Consider the following 15,160-nt stretch of genomic DNA (forward strand, 5'->3'; position numbering starts at 1 on the left):
CTGGGGGGATTAGAAATTCCGAGGGAGAATAAAGGGCGACAGGGAAAACCCCAAGTTGCTGAAATGCTATTTCCCTGCAGGTGGCCTCGAGTTAAATGAAAGGAGGCAGGTCCGGGAAGGAGGGGAGGGGCAAGGAAAGGAAGCAAGAGGGAAGCTGAACCAGATCTAAGTGGGAGATTTCCTGAGAGGCGTTAGCCACTCTTAGAAAACCAGGAGGCTCTCTACCCTGGTTTTATGTGCATTGAATGTGCATGATTCTCTAATTTAGGAGTCTTTTCTTTTCAACGGAAGGAGGAAACTTCAGGTGCATTTCACAAAGCTGGGCTCTCTATTACCTGGTGACTAAAGCTCAGAATGACTTCCTGAGGGAAGCTGAGGCTGAGGAGAAACCACCTGGAGGGAGAAAGGTGCAGCCGGAGGGGTGGAGGGGGCGTGTGACTGCTCCAGGGGCAGGTGCCAGCTCAGGCTCCCACAGGGGGCTGGGAGGACCTGGGAGATGCCAGTGCTGGGGGTGGGGTGGGCACTATGTCTGTAGGAAGGGGGCCTGTTTTGGTGCCACCACTGTTGGAGATGGCATTTTACGTGGATTTTCCTTATTTTTCATATTGCATGTTAAATATTTCTCCTCCCTTCTGTACAGTGAGAATAAAATGGGGTAAAATCATTAAAATGTGCAAGAGAAAAATGGGTTAGACTCGCTCTATACAAATACAAGATGTTCATATGCCTGAAGGAGGAAGAGAATATCTCTTGGTAAGGACATTTTTACAAAATGAAATGATGCTTTCCTAGCGTAAAACTGGGGTCTCCATGGGGACATGGCATGTCCTCAGGTTCCTGCAGGATGACATGGAGAAGGTGACACTACAGTTAGTTGCTGGCCAGTCCCCTGGCACAGGGAGGACCCAGGCATCTTAGCTGGGTTCTTTGCCCACCGTCTGTGGCAACTCCTAATATACAACTGAACCAAGTGAGTTGGCCTGTATTCGGAAGGATACCTACATTCTGCTCATGTCTGCTGTATTCTTACTTAAAAATCTCAACATCAGAAAAAGTCACTTCTCTGTTTTTCCTCCTGGATTTTGTAAAAGTAGTTGACATGGGTCACAGTGGATCTAATTTGATACCGAGGTGATGCATTGGGTGCTGTGTAAAAGTGCTAATCTTCCCCAAGCACTTCCGAGTTCTTTAATTCCTCTGACACATTAATTCTAACCCCGGCCCAAAGCACCCCAACATCCCTGAGAATCCCAGGCCTGAAATTATAGCAATTTCCTATAACTGGAATCAAATTCCAAGGTTGGAGAGCATGGGCCATGTCCTGCCATTAATTCAAACATCCATGTGAGAGATTATGGTGGGCAGCTGTGATTCCATTAAAGGGGGCAATTTCAACTCCATTTCCTTGATAAACAGACAGAAGCTCGCCCCTAAATTGGGCTTGATAGATTTGATTAGGGGAGAGTTTTTGGAGGTTGCAGGTTCTACAGGAAAATTGCTGTTTGATGTGCAAGGCCAAATTGCACTTGAAATCTCCTTGTCTCCATAGAGGGGGGAGAAGGAAGAGGACGGCACACCTAGCCAATTGCTATCATCTGAGCAGCAGGGAAGTCAAGCTGTTGCATTGAAAAGATCTGTTAGGTATGCAGCCAGTGTGTGCTGCGGAAAGCCTGCCATGCTCTGGGGGACCCATGATTAAAAGCAGCAAAACCAAATGTTATTTAAACAAAGCAAAACGTACCCCTCCGCGCTCTTTAGCCCACAAGAGTCCTGTGCAGAGAGGCAGAAGACATGTAGCCTCCTTTGGGGACACGTGTGGTTCCATGTTTCAGAATTTCCACGGAGAGCCCAGGGACCAGGGTGAGGCACAAGTGGAAGCTCACAGCTTTAAAGCACCCCCCCTCCCCCCCCCCGCCACCAGCACAAACACAGAATGAGTGCTCAATGGCAGTCAAACCTCCTAGATGGCTCTTCAATGAGTGGAAGATTCCACTTCTCTAGGTCAGCCACCCCAGATCATTCAATGGGGATTGTTGAATTATCAAACAGTGTTCGATGATTCCAAAAGTCACAGGCCCTCTGTGTGGTAAATGTGTTTGCTTTTTAAGTGTGGGCATTTACAAGAGCGCTTGCACTCCCTTCAGCACTGCCCATTTTACCTGGGCCTGGTGCCAAGGGCACAGGGAACTGAGATTTATTGGAGGATCAAGAAAGTGCCAGGAACCATACCAGTGCTCACGGCATCAGTCCATTCAATCCAGGAATAACCTTGGAGGTGACTACTGTTTCCTCATTTCAAAAAAAATAAGGTGCAAAGTTTCATCAAAGTTCAAAAAAAAAATGACCAAGGTCTTCTAAGTGGTAAGAGGTGGACTAGGATACACAGTGAAGTCACTTGATGCCAAAGTCTCAATTCACGTTATCCTATGGAGCTGTGGCCGGAGTGAACCCCAGGGCGCTGAAGATGAGTGGGGAGAGACACACCAAGTCCTAGTGCTCCAGTGGTTCCCGTCCTGGCAGAAGGACCAGTGCTGAAAGGATGGAGTCAGTATAAAGACTGAGAGAGGGTGAAAGTGAGACATCATTTAAATCACTGGAATTTGGCATTTGTCAAGCCATCAGCAAATCAGCCTCTGTTAAAGAAAAGCAGGTTGGCAAGGGCCTATCTAGAAGCATCTATGTTAGGGCTACCTGGGAAAGAACTCTCGGGGACATAGGTGTTTTGTGTATCCTTCTCCCACGGGCCAAATGCTCTATGCTGGATCCTTTGGGAATTGAACGAATGTAGAAATCTAGTAAACATCACCTTTTTGAATGTGTCACTAGATTTTATTAAAACCACAATGGCACCCCCAAACACAGCTACTTAAGAATCCCAGTCCCACCCACAAGAATCTACTTTTCTACAAAAGCGATACATTTGTATTTGATAGCACTGTCTCCACATAGCACCATGGCCAACCTAGATGTTTAATGGAATTGGCACCAATCATAATTTTGAAACGTTTATGTGCGGTTCCCCATCCTCTTGAACCTTCACCCACCTATCTATTCAAACAAAGCTTTCTCAAATGACTTTCTCTACAAATCAAATACTTTATTAAGAATATCAGAACATACTTTGCCAACCCCGCAACTGCACCACACTCATAGAAATACCGCTTTTCCATGTCTTTCTCCTCCTCTCTTCACTGGCGCCCACCTCCTAGAAGGGGTACCCTGCCACTTGGGACCGTGGCTTTGATCACTTGCCAGTGGTTCGGAGCTCAAGAACTTGCCTTCCCATGTCTGGCAAACAGACAGAAACAGAATCTCCGCAGAGCTGGGATGGATCAGGTGGCTCCAACTCGGAAGCCCTATTTCCCTGCTGCCTTCAGGGGCTTTTCATTACCACTCCTCTTCCCCAACCTAGACTTTCTAATGAATCCTACCCTACCCGTGCCAACACATTACCTGTGGGTATAGGACAAATGAATGAAGTTCTTTGGGATCTGATTTGTGCACCTGCAGTGTTCATTCTTCATACCAGGGACAAAGTTTCCCATCAGCCAAGCTCAGACTATTTCTGGTGTGGTCCCTGGAGCTGTCCAGTGCTCTAGGCTGAATGTAACACCCCAGCCTGACTCTGTGCTTTAGCATTGGGGCATTTTGAAGCACTCTGTCCACTAAAAGTCATGTAGGTCTGGCCAGTGTGGTTCAATAGTTGAGCATTGACCCATGTACCAAGAGGTCACCTGTTCCATTCCCAGTCAAGGGACATGCAGAGGGCATGCAGGACGCAGAGAATCTATGTTGATGTTTCTTTCTCATGGATGTTTCTATTTCTCTCTCCCTCTCCCTTCCTCTCTCTCTCTAAAAAAAAAAATCAATATATTATGTATTTTTTAAAAAAGAGTCAAGTAGGATGTTAGTCAAGATTAGGGTCAGATTGAGATTGGGGGTGGGGCATGTAGTCATATTTGTCTTTCACGATAAATATTATGAATTGATTATAAAGGGCGCAAGGTGTTGCCAATTTTGCCCTCTGCTCTTTTTGCTGTTTTAGAATTTTTGATTCATATAGGCATGGACTCTGCTTTCATGGAACTTAATGATCTAATAGGGAAGAGATCATTGAAAAGTTAGAAGTTCACCGGTTATTACCATCTGCTTCCTGAAAGCACCTCAGTTACCCGAGACAGATGCAGGTACAGATGGCCACTTTCTATTCACAGGGAAGGAGGCTGCAGACACCCTAAATGACCCATAATAGCTTCTCCGAATCCATAAAGTCAGAGGTGATCTAGCTTCATCATATCTGAAATCCACATAGTGGTAGAATTGGGCAATGACCACATGTTGGCTTGTGGATGTAGATCAAGAGGCCTTAACTGGTTTGAGATGAAACAATTTCTCTCTTTTTTAGAAGTTAGGAAATCTTAAAATCAGCACCAACCATAGTACCTAGTAAATGCTCATTAAATATTTGTGCATTGAATCAGTTGAAAGCTTGGTATCTGCTCTAATCAGGCTGTGGACTCCTCCTTCATGCCAACCCAACTACCATGCCCTTCCTGTGGCGGAAGGCAGCCTATGGGAGGGCAAATGCAAGGGGGCATCTGAAAGAGCACCCTCTCCTCCCTCTACTTAGACGCTGTTCCCAGCAGAAGAGAAGGAAATTGCACCACTGAGCCAGTCCGCTGATATCTCCATGAGAACAATGGCCACTACAGAAGGATAGAGAGGCGCCAAGGGGAATCTGCAGAAGGCAGCTTGTATGTCCACACACATCACCAAGGCAAGGATCACAAGAACCACTTTAGAGCAAATCCTCAGTTAATTTATTTTACCCTGCCACCCATTATTACTACCCTTTTCTTGTTTGGGTCTTGTCTCAATATGCTTGGCTAATTTTTTTTTTCTGCCCAGCTGCCAACCTTGGGCAGAAGAACATCTGGTGTATCCCCAAAGGGCTTTAGCCCATTAAGAAAGGCAAATTGATTTTTTTTTAAATTTCATAAATCAGCAGTCAAATGAAAAATGCCATTTTAAATTACAAACACACCCGAGTCGAATGCCTGGCTGCTACTTGTGCACAATTGCAATTATTTATGACTGTTTAATATTTGTTAGGGGGGGGGTATTGCCATTTTAATTATGTGATACAAGGTGAGATAATTATTTACCGGTGCCGACACGGAATTGCCAATAATTACGTAATATCTGTTGGAAATTATTCAAGTTTTTAATTAGTGATACATACGAAAGTGATTGTTATTTTCAAGAGAATATGAAAATCTATCCATGAGAAAAGACACCTGGGACTTACATTAGTAATTGTTCTAAAATGCATATTGATTTATGCACATGACCGTATTGTGTTATTACTTTTCAATTTTTGAGGGGTTCTTGCTTACATCGGCCAAAGAACAGAAAAGTGAGCAACAACCCCCACGGTGGGCCAGCAACTGGAGGAAAAGACACATAACTTAAGAGGCCCTCTTTTTTCCGCTTTTCTGTAGACTCTACTTGAGGCAGATAAATATGTTGCCATTGGCATGCACAAAACAAAGGCTATATGCCCCCCTCCCCCACCTCTTCCTTTCCTGATATATTCCTGGAGGGCAGGAACCAGGCCTTTCTGTAAGGCCCCTGCAGAGTCCCACCTAGCGCCAATGCTCTATAAAGATGCGTGGGTAAGATGTGGAGCAGAGAGAGCTGCTCATGGGTGCAAAATGCCTTTTACTGTCTTCTTGATGTTCTTCTGTTCGTCCTTGAAACCACAGAGAGAAAAACAATGAAAAACCACCTCACTAGCTTCTAATAAATGGTCCTAAGTCATGGACTCGGTGTAAAGCTTACTGAGGAACACCGTTGCCTACTAAACACATTATTCAGGATCATTTTTATGGTAAAAAGCACTTAATTACACTTACATTATTCGATCCTTTAGTTATTCATTAAGCAATGAAGTGTTTTGCTAGGAGTAAACAAAAGGAAGCAAGGTATTTCTATTTAATCGTTTTCTAAATAGTTTCGATGATTGGCTAGGATCACTCCAATGCAAGCGTAATAAATTCGGCTCCTATGCTGATTAATGAATGCCACCTTCTCCAGGAGGAAGGGAGAGAGGGATTCGTCCTTCCCTGAAGGCACCATCTACCCTGGGCCCCTCAGTACAGGGGGAACCCTTTCCTCACCAGGTTCTCTAACTCCAGCTCCAGCCTCTCACCTGGTTCATTGATGCCTGACATTCTCCATTACTTCCAAACCCCCTTGTGTCTCAGCTCCAAGTGCACCCTCTATATTCTTCCTGTGACGCTGAGGCTACAAACAACATCTCTTCTGTGCCAGCTGGCTTCCTGCTAGGCTCTTCAGCAGGGGCATGAAAAAAGGGCAGAGGCAAGAAAGGCCAGAGGAGCCTACTCCTCCTGTTGGCTGGCTGTTCCTGTCAGTGTTGCCCTAGCAATGGCCCTTTGCCCTGGCAGCTGTACTCAGTTCCAGGAGCAGCTATTTCCCTTTCCAGCTCACTCACTCAGTGTTCACTGTCCCAGGAACCTGCATGGGCAGTGGCCATGCCCCTCAGAAGAGGCCACACCCCTCCTCAGAGGCCCCCTCCTGCTTGCCACTGAGGAACAGCCTTAGTCAGGTGGCAACCTCTAGCTCCCAGCTCTGCAGCTCCCCTCCCCACCCCCCACCCCCAAATCCAACAAGTGCTCAGTGCTGAAGAGCTTAACTTCTTCCTTTGTCCTCCCAGCTCCAGCAGGGTTTCCAAGTTTCCTTTGGTCCTTTCAATTTTCCAACACCTGGTGGCTCAGTTCCCTAAATTAGATGATCTCACCTAGTGGGAGCATGTTTTCCTGCCCACCACTGACTGGTACACCTCTACATGCATGTGCTGGCTCTCAGCCTTTGCTCATGATTTGCTCTCATCTGAAACCCCTCTTCCCCTTCCTTACATCTAGGAGATCTGGTCAACCTTCATGATGCAGCTCAGGCATCGCCTACTCCAAGAAAGGTCCAGCTCCACACTGGACTAGGCACCCTCTCTCTATTCCTAGAGCACCCTGTGCATTCTGTGACTGCCCATTACTACTTCACCCTGAAATATTTTTAATTGATGTTAGAGAGGGAAAGAGAGATCGATTTGTTGTTTTACTTATTGACGCATTCATTGGTTGATTCTTTTCACACAGATATTTTTATGGCCTCGTCCGCCCTGTCAATTGCCCCTCCCCTTCTTTTCTCACCAGTGTCAGAAGATGGGTCACTGTCTCTCTCATACCTTGGACCACACCCAGCATAGAGAAGTGTCACGAATATCTGGTTTAGCATGACGCCATATTGGCCTAAATATGAACTGGACTCCTAAGAGGCCCCCACACCTCTGCGATGGTGGGACCGGGATCCTCATGGGGAACCCTGAGTGAATATGTCCTTGCTGGATTCTGATGGAACAGTGTTTTGCTACGAAAAAGAATCATAGGAAAGGAGAATAGCAGGCAGCTTCGAGGTGACTCAGAATCATTTCTTTAAGTTATGTATTAAGCATTTGATCTTGTACCAATTGTCTAACTAAGGATCGTCCTAAATATCACCATTCCTTCCTTGAGCAAACAGCAGTAACAATACTATCTGCCACTTACTGAGCATGCACCATGAGGCATAGCACTACCTCACTGAGGGCGAAGTCACTCTCCTATTTTGCAAATGAAGAAAAAGTGATACTGAAAGGATGGGACTATGGTGAGATAAATGAGGAGCAACATGTAAGGAAGTGACAAAAACTGGTAATCAATATTCCTATTTTAATACATTTTTAAATCAAAATGAATGCAAAAAAGCAATGATAAAAAGGATGTAACTATTTTAAATAGTATTGCTGGTTTTTCCTTTGATCTCAGGGTGGACGAAGGCTGCATGGCCAACTGCTTCTGTAATTTGCACAAGGGGCACATCCAGGAAGACATGGAGCTGACATGTAAATTCAGCTTCCCCGATTCCCAACCCTCCATCATCCACCACTTACTCCATGGCCAGGGTGATTATAGTCTACATCTATAGAGTACATTACCAGTATCACTTTATGAGCTGAGCTCTGTATTTAGTGTAGAGCAATTCAGATGGAGACTTTTAAAGAACATGAATGTTTTTCACATGTCACATGGAACTCTTTTGTCCTTTAAATTCTACACAATCTCGCCCAGCCAGCATGGCTCAGTGGTTGAGCCATCGACCAATGAACCAGGAGGTCATGGTTTGATTCCCAGTCAGGGCACATGGCCAGGTTGCAGGCTCGATTCCCTGTGGGGGCGTGCAGGAAGCAGCCGATCAATGATTCTCTCTCATCACTGATGTTTGTTTCTATCTCTCTCTCCCTTTCCCTTCTTCTCTGAAACCAATAGAAATATATTCAAAATAAAAAAGAATTCCACACAATCTGAATTTAGATTTCATGCCTTCCAGGGCACTGTGTCTTAAAAATGACTGCAAAACGGTGCCATTTGACCCTGTATGTACTACTTATGCAGTCTCTCGTGTATTCATTCAACTCACGGTCATCGAGTGCCTATTTTCTACCAGTCTATTGCCATTATTTATTTAAGCACTTGTGAGACTTAATGAATGAATTGGTAAAAAGTAGCAAGGAGTGAAAATCTATCTTCCTTAGGATAACTCCCAACGAATGAAGTAGTAAACTATGGATAAGATATAAAGGCAGCTGCTTCGGTTCCAGTCCTGATTCATACAGAAACTAGAGATCATGAAGACTCCAGGTGGCTTCTTTGGAAAATGGCTATTGCAAATATATTCCCTGAGTTCCCTAACTGAGCATGCTGGGGTTAAAGGATTGTCCTTTTTCCTCTGTTGCCCTATGTTAAAGTAGGCCACAACCAAGTGACTGCCCAGTGCTAAACACCAGCTTGTACCCAAAATGTCAGTTTGACTGTCCATGGAGCCAATGGAGAGATGGAGTTACCCTCCCAAGCCAGAGGTGCAAAAGAGACCCTGAATCTTTGACATGGCTGGGGAGGCAGCATGGCATTCGGTGGGCTGTGCATGGCATCCTCCTGCATGGCCTTCCTACCCCCCACTCCCCACCCCCGTCCCTGCTGACAAGCAGCATCTACTTGTCTGGAGAGTTCAGTGGTCCCAGGCGATTGCACCAGCGAATATGTGTAGATGGTTATCCTGTCTGTCCCACAGTCACAGCTCAGACAAATGATAAATACCAAGGTCTTTTAATCTTATCTCACAAGTCCATCCCTCCAGCCCTCTAATCATTCTTGCTGCTTCATGGCGACAACCTTTCCATTTGTCTACCTCTCTCTGTTACTGAAACGCAGGGAAGCAGTGCCCAGCCCAGCAGCTGGGAGGCGGGGCTTGACCTGGGCCTATGTTCTGAGGCTCAGACCAACACAGAGGCCTGGAGACTTTGGGTCTTTGCTTCAGGAATTTCCCATTTTTGAAAAAAAATAGGGAGGGATTCAGGAAACAGGAACTGGAAGGTTTACCTAAGATAAGGATTGTGACTGATATGAAGAAAGTTTTTGCCTCAGGTGCTCTACGGCAGCGGTTCTCAACCTGTAGGTCGCGACCCCTTTGGGGGTCGAACGACCCTTTCACAGGGGTCGCCTAAGACCATCGGAAAACACATATATAATTACATATTGTTTTTGTGATTAATCACTATGCTTTCATTATGTTCAATTTGTAACAATGAAATTGGGGGTCACCACAACATGAGGAACTGTATTAAAGGGTCGAAGCATTAGGAAGGTTGAGAACCACTGCTCTAAGGACTCAAATCCCAGGGACCAGGAGGAAATGCTGAGGTGCTATGGTTTTGTCAAACTGTTCAGCATCTCTGCTACTCAGTCTTTTTTTTTTTTTTTACCTGTGAAATGGAGATAATACTTCCTATTTTCTAAGGATGCTTCAAGTTGAAGGAGATAATATAGCCAAGTATTGGGCGCAGTCTCTGGCATTTCTTTAATGAGTCATTGACTGCTCTATTATTGATTTGCATCTCTACTTCCCTACATTAAATGCTGAGGTTAGGGTATAAAAAAGACAGAGATGGCCATTTATTTCATGAAGTTCACAGACACTTAGCAGAGTTATTATCCTTAATAATCATAGTCATAAAAATTAATAAGTAGTCACAGTAAAATAGTAGTAGTGTTTCCACTATTATCACTATGAAAACTCTTCTCAAAACAGAACAGGCTCCATACGAACCTCTCAGACCACATTCCTAGGTAGCGCTCAGCGTTTTGCAGTTTTGGTGACGGATATGGGACACGGAAGCGGAAACGTCTTTGCAAGCAGTGGCAATTCTCACTGAGGAAAAGTCTGGGGCCTGCATTCTAACAGGGCTCCCTCCACTCCACACCCCTGTGGGCATTTGCCAACGGCTCTCTGGGGAGTCTGATCTGGACATTCCGCTTTATGGTAAAGGGAGCTGCTAATAAGATAAAGCCAGCAACTCAACTAAAGTCAATATGCCACCAATGTGTACCTGCTAAAAAGATATGTGATGAGATATGCAGGAAAGCAGACCGTTTTTATAGCCTAATCATTCTTCTTACATACCAGGTGAATTGCCCTTAACACTTACTCTATTCACTTGAAAACAAAATGAAAGCAATGCCGATGCGAAGAGCAAGGACCACATTTGGCATTTCAGGAGGAGCGGCGTGGAGATGTGTGTGCGTTTGTTATGGCCGTCTCACCTGTACCCCTTGCGGCCTCACATGGGACGAGGAACAGCGAGGAGACAATGATGGCTGGAGTGGTGTCAGATAGAGGCAATCTGAGTAGCAGAGATGCTAAACAGTTTGACAAAACCATAGCACCTCTATCTGGTGGCAGCTCAATAGAGAAATGAAGAGCATAAACTCTACAGGTGGTGGTGGAGGGGGGCGGTCACGTGGGGCTAGGTTACCAAGGGGACTGGGACAATCAGATGTAGAGTTGGAACTTGGGCTTGATGCGATGTCACCTTAAATCCATCCAGTAGGGCAGGTCATCCACCGCCAGGAATAAGCCAAGGCCCGGAGGGTCAGAAATCCATGAAAACCAACTATGGTAAAAGACACTACAGGCAGAGGAGCAAAAATCCAGAACAGAACTGCACTTATTCAAGGACATAAACTAACCGCATCTCCCACGCCCCCTGGCATTCTCTGTGGATTTCTGCTTTTTCATTTTCTCTAGGATGTTTAAACTCTTCCCACTGTATTAATATAACATATTTTCAAAAGGATTTGAATGTTATTTAAAACAGAAAAGATCATGGTAAGGGGATTAGTCATGTCCCAAATGCAGACAGCTGGGTCCCTTTTCTTTCCATAACAACAACAATTATTAGGCACCCATAATAAATAGCCTATTAGGTGCCAACCACTGGTTCTACATGCATTAACTTTAAGGCTGATGACAAACAGCCCTAGAAGGAATACATTGCTGTTTCTATTTTTAGATGAGCAACCTGAGGCTCATTGAGATGAAATAACTTTCCTCAACTTACATGATCCATTAAGCTCCAATCTCTGACTCCAAAGCCAAATTTGTCTATGTCCCACCTTCTAAAGCTCTCTTCACTTAATACTTGGCTCACTCAGCTATTCCTGGATGCATTCATTCATTCACTCATGCAGCAACTAATATTTATCAAACACAACAAACTTCCTGTGCTAAATGTTGGCTGTAAGTCAGGTTGTCCTTGCAGAAGGCTTGTAGGCTATGGAAGTCAGCATGATCATAACTGTTGGAGGGGTGGATGATGACTATAAAAGGAGCATGAGGGGCTTTCAGAGATGTTGGCAATATTCTGTTGCTTGATATTGCTGCTGGTTACATTGATGTGTCTAGGTTGGAGAATTTATGAAGCTATATACTCAGGAGAGGTGGGCTTTTCTGTATGTACATATCTATGCATGTGTATATCACACACAAACGATACTTAATAAAAACTGTAAACATGCACAAAACCAAATAAACAAGAAATAAAAATACTGTCCTTGGCTTTAGAAAATTATTACTGTACCAAATAAAAGAAAGTAACTCTTCCTTAGCCAAAAATATTTGAAAGTACAGTATTTATATTAATGTTTAGCATTGTTTACATTTTTATAAAGTATATATATGTGTATGTGTATATATGTGTGTAGATATATGTATATATAGTATACTTTATTATATATTCAGTTTAAAGTAGATAGAATAGCCTTGACTTTCTCTTGCTTATTAAAATAGTTGTGTTAAAATTATTGGACTTGGAGAGATAATGCCTTGGTTTTGTTGTTGTTGTTTACCAACTTTTAAATTTAGGCATTGCACTAAAACACTTTGAGCCTATTTTCTCACAACTCCCATAACACAGAGTGATTTCAAGGATCAAGTGTGTTTAGTAAACCTTAGAGCACTCCTATGAATTAGTCGTGATTGTTGTAGCTGCTACTGGCATTGTGGGTTTGATAGAGATCACTTCAGAGATATTCTGAGTGACTAAAACAAACCTGGTAAGTTGGGACCTGAAGGCCTCTCTTTTCTCCTTATTTTCAACTTAGGCAGTCTCCTCTGAGCCACATGCCTGGAGCCAAAAAAACCCCCACAAAAACCAGTCTGATGCAAGTAACTCTGCTGGCATCGCTATGAAGAGAATTTCTATAGGGCTTGCTCTCCTGTGCCCTAGAAAAGAACTAGAAATCACCTTCAGGGAATCTTTGTCCAGACCAAAAGGCGGCGGACCTTGGGACAAGCCTACTCCACAGCAATCTGTATGATCCAGATGAAAGATCAACATCTAACATCTGCCAGGTTTGAGGCTCTGGTTCTCCCAGTCCTCAGGTAGAAGCGGAACAGGTGGGCTGAGTCCTCCCTGCTCCTGACACCAGGAGGGTAGAAGGAACTGGGGTCAGGGAGAAACCTCACTTTCTATACCACGGAGCCCCAGGAGGAGTGGCCACTTCACTTTCTACCACCTATCCAGTAATTTCTCAAAATGACCTGAATCTCCACTTATTGAGAAAGAAAAATTATCAATTGTGTGTGGGGGGGGGGGTGTGGGGGGGGAGTGGTGGCAGTTAGAGAGTAAGAGTCTTTTAAAATAAAGAGGGTACATGCTCAGCTAAATAAAGCTGCTGAGGATGAATATATATGTATGTATATATATAAATTCACTTGATGAATATATGTATGTATATATATGTATGTATATACATACATATATATTCATTTGCAGCACATAAGAATTTCTGCAGTAAAAATAAAATTGCATAATTTCTCAACCAAATAATCTGAAATTGAATGGAAAGAGAAAGTGCACTGTTGAGGCTCAAGTAAGTTGCTTGGAATATCAGAGGCCAGGTGTATCTGAAAGCACATATTAAAAAGATGATAATCATGAGGACAGACACAAAAGTCTAATATACAATTAAAAATTATTTAACACAGAGGGGGGAACAACTGAGAAGAGACAGGCAAAATCTGAACAAAAGAAAAAAAAAGAAGAAAACTGGGGAACCTGAGGCTGAATATTGAGTGAGTTTCCTCTGTTGCAGGCTAGACTGATAAGAGAAACACATGCTTCAGCAAATTGCAAAGCCATTTCAGAATTCCATATCAATATGTCATCTTACAAACTCCTACATAGAAAGAACAAGTGGCTTGCGGAGGCAAAAGAATCAACCGGCACTGCACTCATTGGCAGCACAGGAGCTAGAAGACAATGACATAACATGCACAGATGACTGCGGGAAAACGAAGGCGATAGAAGAATCCTATGTTCAGTCAAGATATCACTCACCTGCCAGAGCAAAAGAAAGGTATTGAGAGTAGGCAATCATTCAGAAACCGTTTCATGCACAGGCTCATCTGAGGGAAATACGCAAGAACAGCTCTGAGCACACAGAGATCAGACAGAACAGAGACCAAAGGGCGGGGGTGGTGAGAGGAGAAACAGGGATGAGAAACAGGGGTATGTTCCTTCCAAATGGATCAGGAGAGATTGGCCCAGAGTGTGTGTAAGCCCACCCTTCGAAAGGAAAGCTGTACTAAAATAAAAGGTAAAAACTGTCTAGAAAGCTGTAACGAAACCTACAACTTCAGGTTGGGGTGAACAGGAGTAAGAGAATGGGAGAAACGAAAGTAAAGAGAACCAAAGATTTGACTTGAGTTAAAGAAAAGGAGAGAGAAAAGTTTTCCAGACGTCCTATCTACCTGAGGGGGATTGAGGATTGCTAGAAAAATAGAACATGTTTGTTGATGAAAGTCAATCTTAGTGGGGAGATTATATTTTATATTGTTTTCAAATAATAGGAGAAATATATCTGATTGTGTCGGGAGAAAAAAACTATTAAGTGATAATAATGTAGACAGGAATGACTAAAAAACCAAAGGGGGAGCCATGGAATGAAGTGATTAAGATGTAGTAGATATCTATCTATCTATCTATCTATCTATCGTCAATTTTATAAAACAAAATTATCTATAATGCAAGATAAAATGGTTATAATGGAAAACAATACAATTTTCATAGAATTTGACATATTTAGTAGACAAAACATAATGATGCAAAGGTAGGAGAATTGACTATAGTCAATAAAATTTACCTCAGATGTAATCATATATTCTAACATGCTATAGTTAGATGGTATTAATTTATGTATGTGCAAGGAATGCTTTTAAAAATTAATCTTTCACTAGACAATAAGGCAACTTTAAGAAACATATCCCAGATCATCTTAGGATCGGAATAGGGAATTCCAAGATATCCAATAAACAAACTGAATGGAAATAGCTTACATTGAGACTATAGAAGACCAGAGAAAAAATAATGTATCTTTGTCTTTATTATTCATGAAGAGAGATGAAAAATGTATGAACTCAACACTCACAAGAAATTAGAGCCAGAACAACAAAACCAATAAACACATTTAGAAAGATAAGATTAACATGGATGAAAGTAAGAAAAATAAAAAAGAGAAGAGGGAAAATCCAACTGCCAGTTCACTGAAAAGCCTCTGTGAGCCTGAACAAGGAAACAGAAATAAACAACTAGGAGTGAGAAAGGGAAAAGAAACACTCACCCCAGCCAGATTAAAACATTTGAAGAGAAAGCTGTCTGAAACTCAATAGACAGAGAGATGCTATCTTAGCAAAATGCAAATTTGCA

At 43.2% G+C, this 15,160-nt stretch overlaps 1 protein-coding gene across 3 annotated transcripts in view; it reads right to left on the bottom strand.

Moving 5' to 3' along the window:
- NTM (neurotrimin) overlaps positions 1–15,160 on the bottom strand; it is an 846,452-nt gene that overhangs the window by 485,550 nt on the left and 345,742 nt on the right. Inside the window, exon 3 of one of the 3 annotated variants that reach the window (XM_023761994.1) lies at positions 1,397–1,404. The exons of the other annotated variants lie outside the window; for them this stretch is intronic. The gene's annotated coding sequence lies outside the window, so the exon portion shown is untranslated. The remainder of the gene's footprint in view (positions 1–1,396; positions 1,405–15,160) is intronic. 3 annotated transcript variants of the gene reach the window in all.

This window comes from Myotis lucifugus, unplaced genomic scaffold (assembly GCF_000147115.1).
Source record: "Myotis lucifugus unplaced genomic scaffold, Myoluc2.0 scaffold_225, whole genome shotgun sequence".
NCBI lineage: Eukaryota > Metazoa > Chordata > Mammalia > Chiroptera > Vespertilionidae > Myotis > Myotis lucifugus.